Source organism: Rhinolophus sinicus, linkage group LG11 (assembly GCF_036562045.2).
Source record: "Rhinolophus sinicus isolate RSC01 linkage group LG11, ASM3656204v1, whole genome shotgun sequence".
Classification (NCBI taxonomy): domain Eukaryota; kingdom Metazoa; phylum Chordata; class Mammalia; order Chiroptera; family Rhinolophidae; genus Rhinolophus; species Rhinolophus sinicus.
Window position 1 is genome coordinate 56,959,434 of NC_133760.1, and position 12,295 is coordinate 56,971,728.

At 41.4% G+C, this 12,295-nt stretch overlaps 1 protein-coding gene and 1 long non-coding RNA gene across 8 annotated transcripts in view; one reads left to right on the top strand and one right to left on the bottom strand.

The window, feature by feature from the left end:
- The window catches only part of TPK1 (thiamin pyrophosphokinase 1), a 260,377-nt gene that overhangs the window by 16,794 nt on the left and 231,288 nt on the right, over positions 1-12,295 (top strand). The window lies entirely within an intron of this gene.
- The window catches only part of LOC141567567 (uncharacterized), a 28,656-nt gene continuing 26,254 nt past the window's right edge, over positions 9,894-12,295 (bottom strand). The window contains exons 2-3 of the long non-coding RNA XR_012490325.1: positions 11,408-11,568; positions 9,894-10,036 (exon numbers count right to left, since the gene is read on the bottom strand). This is a non-coding gene — a long non-coding RNA (uncharacterized LOC141567567). The remainder of the gene's footprint in view (positions 10,037-11,407; positions 11,569-12,295) is intronic.

The following is a 12,295-nucleotide window of genomic DNA, read 5'->3' on the forward strand; positions in this document are numbered from 1 at the left end:
GACGGTCCTGTGGATTGATCTGTACCCGGGTCCAAACTTGGGGAAGGCGATGACGTGACCTCTTATTCACGTCTGTGTCTCCTGTGCTAAGTGTCCTGCCGCCTCTCTTCTGTCGCCTTCATCTTTCCAAGTCTGTCACTGCCTTGCTACTTTGGAAGACAGCAGTCAGTTATTTTACAGAATGCCCAGCAGTGTGCCCTCGTCCGATGTGTTCCCCCCATTAGGTGGCGGTGATGCGTTTTTTGTCAAGCACGCTGCAGCCATGACATGCCTGTCTCAGTGCCCGTACTGGGCCCAGGACGCCAGTGCCTTCTTACTGGGGCGGGTCACCTTGTTCACCCTTGAGTAAGGCGACTTCTCCCAGCGTTTTCTACTGTAAAGTTACTGGTTTTCCCTTTGCAATTATAGTAATAAATATCTTCAGGTAGAGACTTTGAAATTCTGCAAATATCCTCTTTCTCTTTAAAGGTTGGTTCGCTATTTTTGTGTCTATTGGTGAGTTTTGTCTGCAGTAGCTACTCCTGTGGTGTTTTAATGGTGATTTCTAGTTCCCTTGTCCCTTTTATGTGTATTAATTGGGATTATTCTCTTGTAAGAAAGAGCTGCCCCTTGTCCATTTATTCATTTGTTCATAATTTATTTCTATCCATATGAATCCATGGGTATTTTATTTTATGGATTATAATCCGACACTATTGTTTATTTTGTTGCCCAAATTGTTCTAGTTTTGACCATTGAGAGTTCAGAGTGGTTCCTGGCCCTTTTGACATGTTCCCAAACTTCTGGAGCATTCTTGATTTCTGTTACCACAACATGCTCTAGGCTCATGGAGTGTTGTCCCCGCCCCAGCCCTGGTATCAGCACTTCAAAGAGCCTGGACTCCTTTTATTAGAGGAGGGTATTCAGAGGCCAAGGTCTCAGGGCTGCCTCTGCTCTTACCCTGTCCTGTCACTGCCCCCTCCGGGGAGAGAGCAGCAGCGTGTGTGCACTGAGTCACTCGTGCATTCACACAGCGCTCTGTGCATCTTAAAACACCACGAGTTCCCACTGGTACCTCAGATTAAAACCCAGTATCCCAGGGTTCATTCTAGCCTTCCTGCTTTCCTGATTTGTAATTTCTCCAACACTGAGAAAGCTGGTTCTTATTATCTACAGTCTACTTATTTGTTTGACCCTAGTAGACATGAGAGTACTTGCAGAGTCACTAACCCACAGCCCCGTGAGAAGCAAACTTACTACAGGACAGAGCTGGTGTATAGTTCTGTTATCGTGAGCCATGCAGTATCCAGTCAAAACGCTGTTTTCTAAAGTTGCTTTTAATGTGTTATTGTTTGACAAACCAAATAGTTGTTAGAATTCTGTCAAAAGTAGGAGTAAATGAAGAAAGTAAGGAAAATAGGTAGTAAATAAAGGCATAAGGGCTATTTTTTTTGAGGAAATTGTGTATGTGTTTTTCTTAATTCCTAGACTTGGATTTCTGTGTTGGTTGCCCAGAGGTATTTTAGATAATTTTGATTCAATTTTCAGTATGCCAGAGAGGTGAAGTAATACATTAACAGGGTATTTAAATTTCTTTGCTTGTGTATTTTTTTGATGCCTTGTTAAAACTTAAATATGTAACACAAAATTTTCTTTCCTTTTGATAGGCATGTAAAAACTTAGGTAATAGTATATATGAGAATGGCACATTGTATATTTTCATCCTGATCCCTTTCACCAGTTACATTAAAAATAATTAGGTAACCTACTTTTTCTTAATTTAAAGAGAGTTTCGTAGAATGCTGTAGTATTCTTGCAGAATACCAGCAGCGTTATGCATTAAATCTCTTACATTGGCCAACTTGTTCAGCTTTTGTTCAGTTTTCTAGAAGAGGATGAGTGTGAGAAAGATTGGGGATAGCCAAATTGAAAATAGAAGTGACAGCCAGAAGAGAGAAAACCTTGCAGTCGCAAAGATTTCTTATCTGTAGTGGAGCATCAAATGTGAGAAGTACGTGGTAGGGACTGAAATGCTGAATGAACGAAGAGTAGGGTTGAAGCAGGGGTAGTTGGAAATGATTTCGTAAAGATAAGTCAAGGGTATGATTTCAGACTAAATAGAAACAGATTTGAACTGGAAAATCATTGTAAGAAGAGCGCATGATTGCATATTTAAAAGGGTTTTAAGAACGAGAGTGATAAATCATAGAAGAATGCCTAATACACAACATCTAGTCAGTTTAAAAATAACTCCATTAGATAGCATCTGGAAGAATGCCATATAAATAGCCAGCTTATTGAAAAAACTCCAGTGTATATTAAAGTTTACAGCATATTAAATAAATACCTTATTAGAAAAAACAAATGCTGTCAAAATACAATGAAAATGTAAATATATTCACCCCCAGTGTCAGTACAGTGTCTACCAGCAGCAATCAGGCTTTAATGTCTGTCTTTGAAGGGTTTGCCAGGTAACAAAATCCAGTGGGTCCTGTAGGGATGAATTGCTGGTTAGAGATCATCAAAGTCATGTTTGTTAAAGAGTTCACTTAAAATGTAGAGTACAAAGTGGGATCTCGAAAAGCCATAAAAATCATTTTACTGGCTTGATGACGGAACTCAAAACTGCATCTGCCACCTGCTCCTTATAATGTATAATAAATATTAAAACAAAAAAATTCCTGCCCTTCTCCTTTTTCCTTCCTCTCAGCCTTTATTTTTTATTTTTATTTCTTTACTTTTCCCTTCTTTCAAGCCTCCTTACAATATGCTCCTGATCTGCAAGGAGTTTGTTTTCCAAGAAATAAAAGGAAATGAGTCCTCAAAACAGATTTTTCAGATGGACTGAAGATGTGTGTGTGTGTGTGTGTGTATAATTACAAGTTCTCAAAACCACTTGTAATATAAATTGTCCTTTTATCTAAACAACCCTCTGCTCCATTTTAACCCTAGCTCATCACAGACTTTTATGAATAGATAGGTTTTTTACATAGAATTCTGTCAATAAAGTACTTATCCCAATATGTTCACTCTGTTTTTGACAAAGCTAGACAGTATTTGAAACATAGAAACCCAATCCCAAACTAATTATTGCAAAGTCATCCTCACAGAGCTGCATGGTAATGACGTCCTCGAGCCTTTTTTCTGCGTTTAGAATAAGCTAAGGTCAGGGCTATGGGTCGTGGGTTGTGAGCATTTTATACGCTGTTGGATGTAGTCATTGTGAATTTTAAATCATTTTTTTGCCTTTGTAATTGAGGGTAAGCCATTTGGCTTAGTTTAATAATAATTTAAAAAAGTTAATTGGTAAGTGGTTGAAACTGGAGAGTGTCATAGTTACCTTGGTAAAAGAAGCATATTGTGCTGATTAGCTCTAATTATCAGTAACTTTAACTTTGTATAGACAGCGGTACCAAAAGTATTTTTTGTTTGATTGTAGTTTTAAACACAGAGTAGATGTTCTCATGGAAACAAAGTTGTAACAGCCCCTAAAAGCCCATTTGATGCCTAATGTAGCAGAATGATGATACTTGCAGTAAGCCGGTACTCCTAGTTTCTGGGAGGCTGGCAGGCTCCGGGCTCCAGACGTGGCGGGGCCTGAAGGTTCAAAGGCAGTGGAGGAGCCTGCTCCAGGCTGCCAAGTACACGGGAAGCCAGGGCCTCCTCTTACGGGGGCTCCTCAGGCTCACGGATGAGGAGGCACTGCCTGTCACACATCCCAGCTCTTTTTTCTTCTTTGGGCCTCATTTTTTGTATAAAAGCTCTACTTGCCCAGTAAATCGTAGGCTGCATGATAATATTTTAGGGTTTTTTTTCCCCTTCACGTATCATTGTGCATGAGCAATTGTAACTCTCCGTTGTGAAAGCTAATTATAATGTGACACTGGAATCTGACTGTTCTTGAAGAAGCTTGGAACATATTGACAGCTTTTTTCTTTCAAAATTACTCCAATTTCTTTTATCTTTGCTCAATATCTTAACTTAAGCTTTTACAATAGGAACTAATTTTCAGAAGAGCTGTTCTTTCTCTCCATAGTGGCAGAATCCCACATAGTGAGAGCAGGCTAAATTTTCACTGAAGGTTGGAAAGTAATTCTTCTTTTCAAATGGCACCAGTGTCAAGCCAGTGGTAGAATGATGCAAAGAATTCTTGTGGGTTGTAACGATTCGTATCCTACCCATGTAATTTCAGGTGCATTCAGTCTTTACAGGAGCAGGGAACCTGGGCAGCGGATCTGATAGCTTGCACATGCCTAGGTTTTAAAGTTTATTACATATTTTTATCAAAAGTTCCCATATAAAGACTCTAACGGATGGCATAATAAGCTGAGTTACTCCCAAATTCAAGGTTTCTTGGTTTTCTCTGTCTCTAGCAGGTTTCTGCTCTCCAAAAGAATGGTGGAGTCGGGTTTCTTCCAAAGCTATAACCTTTTCATTCCCGTTTCCTTCTTTCTCTAAACTCCCTTGTTTAAGGAGATGTTCAATGCTGTGGTGAGCCATTGAGAGTACAAGATAGTTTTGCTGTAGAGAGAAAGAACAATGTTGGGAAGTGAATATTATAAAAGACGCTTTGGTTTTGTTTCACGGTAATCACATAGCTGCAGTTCTGAGCTGTTCTGCTTGTAACTTTTGGCGAGGCTCTGGGTGTCCTCGCATCCGTTGTAGGTTGGAATGGTCATGTCCATTCCGATTTGGTGTTTTTATCCTCTCGGTTTTCTTCCCTGCACATGTTTATCCTTCCGTGGGGGTACTTCTCTGTCGTTCTCCACTTGTCCTGACTATTCTTGAGGTGTTCAAGCAGAGCCTTCATGGGGGGAGCTTGTGGAATCATACTGGATAGGTGTTTGCATTACGTTATGTTCACTTTCAACCCAGGAGCCTGTGGCCCTGGCCTGCCCTGTAGGTACGGGGCTTCGTCTCTGGTCACAAGAAGTGTTAGGGATTCTGGAGAGCTTGGCTGTGGGTGATGAGGAAATCAGATTTGTGTCCTCCGATAAAAGGGTAAAGAGGACGAGAAGTATGATAGAGTATGTCATAGAGAGTGGTCGCTAGCTAAGGAATTCAGATTTGATGGTCTGAATGGGTCCCAGGCCATTCACAGCTTCTGCTCTAACTGAACGGGAGGAAGTAGCTAACATGTGGAAGAAAGTATTTTTAGTAAAAAAGTGGTGGGCTTTTATTTAATATCATTACAGATATGATGGACTATCTTGGTCTTTTTCACTGAACCTTTGAATAAACCTCCTCCTGAAAAACAGTAAGAGAATATGAAACATGACAATATGTTTGAAATATGATACTAAAAAATGCCATCACAGTCTCTGAAATTGTATGTAGAGCTGTATTATTAAAAGAAAAGACTTAATAGAAATTGCATGGAGGGCTGGAGGTTTTCAGTGACTTCTGGATTCAAAATAAAGTTTGTTTTTTTAAATATATAATGTGAAGCTTTATGATATATAGGCAAAAAAAGTAAGTAATTTTCATTGTTGCTGCAGGCTACATAGAGAGGAATGAGTATCATTTACTATGAAAATACTTTTATTTGGATCTCCAATGATATTTATATGTATTTGTTGAAATCCATTTTAAATTTAGTTACACACTTAACTAAGGAACACAGAAGGAACACAGAAATGAAACTTAAATTGCAGGAGGATAAATTATTTTAATAGAATGTCATAACTGCAAGAGTAAAGACTAGCTTCCCATTTTTCTTTTATGGTCAGCATTTTCATTACTATAAAATTTCACTTTAAAAAGAAACTTGCATAAATTTAATTGGTTGTTTATTAACAAACAAATCCAGAAGCCAGAACTTGCTGAACTTATTAAGGGAATAGAATCAGTGTGCTTACCTATTTCTTGAATTTTATGATGTTAAATTGGGATTACTGACATTTAGTGTAAACAAACATGTACGTTTTTGTGGAATTACTTTAGAAATTATTCCTTTATATTAAATTAATATTCTTATTCTTGAAAAAATGAACTTTTAAAGTTTTTTCCTAATTTTTTATTAGAATCGAGGTTTTATGTTGCATTACGTTATGTCATAATTTGCATAATGCTCATTGGTAGAGGTGGGTGGTATAAGTGTAAGTTGGTTTTTGCAATCCAAAAGGCTGGTACAACTGAGGGTTTTTTCCCTCTTTCCTTAGAAATATATTATGACCTGTAAAAAAATGTAGAAATTGAAGAATACATTAGTTTAAGAAAACTTGCACTAAAGGGAAAAGAGCATTATTTTAAAGCCCCACTGTATTTAGTAATTTTATAATAAATGTTGTGAAATTAATACTCCAGGCAGCCGGCTTTTGAAGAGGGAGGATATCTGTGGATATGTCCAAAGCTAACTGTACAAAAATAACTTGATACCTTTCTCGAATGAGAAAAGTTAATGCTATCTGGCTCCAGGTAGTTTTAGTACTGGCAGCAGGAAATGAGCTGTTTGTGCAAACAGCATGAAATGTAATTCAGAGCAGCCGTCTAATTTATCAGCAAGAACAAACTGCTCACGTTTTAAAGTGTATCAATTACTCCAGGTTCCCATTATTGACCTGCTGGCTCAACCTACTCATGTGCGCTCAGAACTAGAGAAAGTCTGCCAACCTTTTAAAAAGAAGCCAAATGAACCTCTTACATTTCACTTAAGTTTTCCTTAATTTTTTAATTTGTATCCACTCACTATTTAAAAACAAAAATTACTGAGGTAACTAGGAAAGTCTTTAGCCCAGTTTTCATGTATGGAAGGCGCCTGTGTCATCACCCATCACCTCGCGGTTTCCGTAGAGTGAGGCTGTGGAGACGTCACCTAATGCCAGCTTTCAGTGAAGATTAGATCCCTCGGTGACTTCTTAATATTCCCACACTAGCAAACATAATTACCACAATATTAAAAATCACTTAATTTTCTGAAGCTACTTGGTAAAAACGGTATCTCTCAAAGAATCTCAGTGCAGCCTTAAAAGCAGAATGTTCATGGTTCCTTTTCCAGTGACACTACAGTGTTGATTCAACTTCTCTGTTCTGTGTCTGCTCTTCCTCTTGCTCCATGTAGGATTCTGTGTCAGGCACTGGAGATGCCTTGGTTCTTGTGGGATTTCTGTTTCGCTGGAGGAAAGTACGCAATCACAATACATAAGTATAGTAGACGGTGGGTTTGAAGGTGATAAATGTGGGGGGTGGGAAGGAGTTGGGTTAGAAAGATTAGAAGTGTGTGTGACGGGGGAGGCTTGGGTGGTTAGTTAGCAGGGAGCCCAGTCCATGAGACTACCCTCCTTTCTTACACCAGTTGCAAGTCCAGGGGTCCTCAAGACCCCTGGTTCTGTAATTTGCTAAAAGGACGAACAGAACTCATGAAAGCTGTTGTACTCATGGTTATGGTTTCTTACAGCTAAAGGTACAGGTTAAGAGCAGCCATGGGAAGTGGCGCATGGGCAGAACCCAGGAGAATTCCAAATGCTGAGGTCCCAGGCATCCTATCCGTGTGAAGTTGTGGACAGCGTCCTCGGCATCGATGTGTGATATCTTGCCATCGATGTGTGGCAGTAGGCAGAGTATTGCCCAGCAGGGAAGCTCAGCCAGCCCTTGGTGTCCAGTCTTTATGGGGACATAGTCATGGGCATGACTGACTGACCATGTGGCCCATCTCAGTCTCTTGCCTCATTGGACGTGAGCTGGCCTGGTGCCCCATGTCACATTGTTACACTGTCCTGCCTGACCCAAGGGGTCCCCTGGCAAACAGACACCGTCTTGTCAGGCTTTACAGTCCAAGGGCTTCAAGATGACCTCCCAGAAGCTGAGGACCAAGGCCAGACCTCTCTTTGGTCATGGTTAAATCCCTTCCTACACAGGTGGTTGGGTTAGGCCAGGTCATGTGGTCAGCTTGAAAGCAATAAGGGAGCCAGTCGTGAAGATGTTTGTGGAAATGGTATTCGAGGCAGATAAATAGCCAGTGAAAACTTGTGGTGGGGTGACGTGTGCCTGGCACGTTGAAGGAATGGCAGAGCAAGGGGGGCCCCACGTGGCTGGAGCAGAATGGGGATGGAGTGGTGCTGGCTGACGTGAGAGGTCCTGGGGCCAGACAGTAGAAGACCTCACTGCGTTTGGCTTTTCTCCGAGGGAGGTGAAGGCCATTGGGGAGACTTGGTCTGATTTAATCCTGCGCCAAGTCTGTTTTGTTGATAACGGATTTAGCCCATAGAGGTGGCAGCAAGGGAACAAGTAATGAGGACGTGAAAGATTGTCGTGGCTTGGGTCAGGGTCATAGCAGTGTAGCTGGGGGAAAGTGGCAGGATTCAGGGTGTTCTTGAAAGTAGGGTTCACTGGATTTGGCAGTGAATTGATTTGGGGGTGGGGATGGTATGGGAGAAGAAGAGGAATTGAAAGGAACTCCGAGGTGTTGTGCCCAAGCGATTGAAAAGACAGAAATGCCATTAGCTGAGATGGGGAATATTGTAGGTGGAGGGAGCAGTTTGGGTGAGAAGTTCAGGACTTTTGTTTGTGACCTGGAGACATGACAGGTTGGATCTACAGTTCTGGAGGTTAGAAGAGCAATGAGAGTGATGATGGCAGCACAAAGGTAGTAATGAAAGTCTGCGACTAGATGAGATCATCAAAGGAGTGAAATTAAAGGAGACCAAGGGTGAGCCTTGGGCCACTCTGACAATAAGAGGTCAGGGAAAAGAGGGGGAACCTGCTAAAGGCACCGTGAGGAGTTCCGGTGAGGTAGGAGGACAACCAGGGATGGGTCATTTCTGATACAGGTAAAGACAGTGCTTCCAGGGAGGAGGGAGTGGTCACCTCCAGGTTACGGAAGGGGAGGGACTGAACATCGGCGTTAGGTTCAGCAACGTGGGGTCACTACGGCTGTGATGGGACCATTCCATGGAGTGGGAAAGGAAGCCTGGTGGTGGTGGGTTTGAGGAGAATGGAGTGTGAGGGACTGAGGAAAAATGACGACAGAGTTCTCCAGAGATTTCTTTGAGACATTCCTCTGTAATGTAGAGCAAAGAAGTGGGGAGGTAGCTGGAAGAATTAGGCCTGGGAACCTCTGTGTGTGTGTCAAAGCATGGAGAATTAACAACATTATGTGTGCCTATAGGAATGGTCCAGCGGAAAGGGAAATGATTGATGATGTAGGAGAAAAGAGGGAGGAAGTACAGACATGATGGCATCTAGTGATGAGATCTAGGACAGAAGCCCGTGGGCTCCAGGGCCCAGCAGGAGCGGAGGTTGGGTCTTAGGAGCATAAACAGTCACCTGTGTAGGAAGCAGCGCAGAGTATATGAGTGCAGACATGACGTCCGCAGGTCGGTATCTTTGTGGAAGTTTTCTGGCTCATTCAGTTTTATCACTGAAAAAGGATGTAAAGGTTATAAGGTGAGAGAGAGAGTGGGCAGGCAGGTTTGCGGGCAAAGGGAGAAAGTGAAATAGATAGTCTAAAAGAGAGTGTAGACCTTGTATGTCCCTGTGTCCCACTTAATTTAGATTTGCTCATCTCTCTGTTTCTGAGCAGCACATCAGCTACTTTTAATATTTTTTCATTTGGATTGAAGTTGGTTATTCCCATTAGTCTCCAAATAATTTAATCTCCGTATATAATTCAAATGTATTTAAAATGCCCCTGAGCTCTGTAGCTTTGCTGTTGTAAAAATTGGAAAAAAGATCTTTCAGTTACCATCCTCCCAAGTATTCAGTCCAAAAATGTACAGAATTTAATATAGTGCAATGCTTAAAAGTGGGAAACTCGGGCCAAGCCTCCCCCCACTCTCTGCCCCCCACCCCCACCACTGTTACGTGATTTTTTTTTGTTTTTACTTTTTTTTTTTTTTTTGCCAAATGAACTGAGGTCTTCAGTTTTTTCATCTTAAAAACAGGAAATGGAAAGAGTACTTACCCATAGTGTTGTATATTAAATAAAACATTTAGAAGAATAGTTAAGGCTAGTTGTAAAGAACGGTTATCCACACCTTTCTTCCTCCAGATCGCAGCAGAGCTAGCTTTTAAAACTTCCGTAGGTGGAAGTAGGTAGAAGTAGGTCCCTCCAGTTTATCTGCAATATGCAAAAATGCAAAGCTCAAATACAATTTTAACCTTTTCTGTTTAGTAAGGTAGGCCCAGATCCAACCTGCTGTCATAGTAACTGGTCCCGTTCTTTCGACTGAGTTGACTATCAACGTAGAGGGAAGATGTCTCCCTTACTTGTGAGAGACAGGTTCTAGTGACACAGAGACTTGGTGGATGGCTCTTTGTGGGTCTGCCATCAATTTAGCTAAGCAACAAGAGCTGGCTGGACAAAGTAGAATTGAAACATAAATATGATTCTCTGTTTTAGGATCAAAACACCTCATGAACTATCTCTTGCTTACGGGCTGTGGTCAAAAAAAGAGCTTACAATCTATTTACCTTAAACTGGAAACTTCTAAACTGTGATTTATTAGTTTTGAAGAACTTAATTTATAGATATTCTGAGGAAGTGCATTTTTGGGTGTTCATTTACTGTAAACAATTATTTGATATGCTACTAGAAAAATTCAGAAGTACCGGAGGATGAAATCACAGTGTGCAAAAAGTGTGCAAAAAGCACACTGTTTTATCTTCTGCTTCACCGAGGATAGGAGAGATCTGTGTGTTAAAAGGAAACATTTTTGTAAAATAGTTCATTGTAATTGAGTTTCAGTGAATCATAGGCCATCACATGGGAGCTAATATAAATCTTTTACGAAAGTGGGGGAGCCATGTAATATTGGGCCTAGTTCTTAGTTATTTTTGTGAAAAATCATTTACCGATCCTATGCTGAGTACAAATCTCTGTATAGGGTGCTACAGGGGTGATACAAAGGAAATACGAGTACAGACCAGGTTTCTGCCCTTGAGATGTAGGGTAGAGATGGTGTAAAATTTCAAATTTACAAGAACCAAATTTAGTCTGTTCCCCCCCTTTTTAAATGCATGAAACCTGAGTATTCTAGCTTAGCTTCTTACTCTGTGATGATCGATGCCATGACCTGTCAGTGGACAGGTAAGGTTGGGCTGCTGTCTCAACACCACAGACTGGGTAGCTTATAAACAACAGAAATATATCACTCATGGTTCTGGGGGCTGAGAAGTACAAGTCAGGGTGCCCCATGGTCACCTTCGGGTGAGGGCCCCCTTCCTGCCTCATAGTCGTGTCCTCACGTGGTGGACGGGGCGAGGGACCTCTGTGGGATGGCCCTTGTAAGGGCACTAATCCCATCCCTGAGGGCTCCACCCTCATGGCCTGAGCTCTTCCCAAAGGCCTCACCTGTGAAAGCCATTACTTTTAGGAGAGCCCATCTAAAGGGAAGTAGCAGCTACTGACACTTGGCTACGAATCCACCTGGCGGTTGTGTGGTGCTGGGGGAAGCTGGGAACAGTGAGGTGCTCGGCTCTGGGCCCTCACCTTGGAAGGAAACTGACAGGAAGAGGCCCAGGGAAGCCAAGGCTGGCTGGCTGCTGGCCTTGCAGCAGAGCCGCAAAGAACCACATGCCTTTCTGGAGTCCAATGAACCAGAACCAGAAAGAAATTCCTTCTTCAGCGTCTTTCTATTGACATTGGACCAGCTGGCAAGGGAGAAATAAATAACATGTTCAGCTCCACTTATCACAGAGCAGGCAAGGAAGAGGGGATTTGGAGCTGGGAGGCAAAAGATTGGTAACTGACAGAAACTATACTTACAAGAAATTTAGGGGGTAGAGATAGATAGGTAGGTAGATAGACAGACAGACAGACTGATACCAAGTGGTACTATTAGATATAATCAGCAGAATTTACAATGTGGATAAACAATATAGTTCCTTCAACAAATAATTTCAAGGAAAGCAATAAAAAGGAATGGAAAGGAAACCTGGATTATAAGAGACTTAAGAGACACATGTGTGGGCCTTATTTGAATTTTCATTTGAATGAACCCATATAAAAAGATTTTTGGTATAAGAGAGAACCTGAACGCGTTGCGTAATTGCTTTACGCAATCATTGCTCATTTTTTGGGATGTTATCAAGATGATGTGCTTATGTCTTAAAAAAAGAACGCTTATCTTTTAGAGACGCGTGCTGAAAATAGTTATAGATGAAGTGATGGGATATCTAGGATTTACTTCAGTGATGTTGTTTTTTTGTGGCTTTTGTATTGAAAAACACTTGCAGCGAGTGTGAGCATCATTCTTGGAGCACAGAAGTTATTACCACCCAGTAACCCCCTCCCTCAGCCGTGTACAGAAGTGATCAATCACAGATGATGACCTGTCTTTAAAATAATGTAATTTTGACTCTTGTTCCTGAATTTTGT